Below are 228 nucleotides of genomic sequence, written 5' to 3'. Positions count from 1 at the left end.
CACCGGGGGACCTCCGGGCGACGTTTGGGTCTACGTCAACCCTAAAAACGGAGGTGCTGTAGACGCTAAATACCGTAGCTAAACACCAATCATCAAGATTGTAGCCAAGGCAGCAGAGCTCTGAATATAGCTCTTGTTACACACACACACACACACACACACACACACACACACACGCACACACACACACACACACACAAAGTCCATCAGTCACTTTGACATGCTCTC

This window comes from Notothenia coriiceps, unplaced genomic scaffold (assembly GCF_000735185.1).
Source record: "Notothenia coriiceps isolate Sejong01 unplaced genomic scaffold, NC01 NC01_scaffold00035452, whole genome shotgun sequence".
Lineage (NCBI taxonomy): Eukaryota > Metazoa > Chordata > Actinopteri > Perciformes > Nototheniidae > Notothenia > Notothenia coriiceps.
This window is presented reverse-complemented; position numbering follows the sequence as displayed.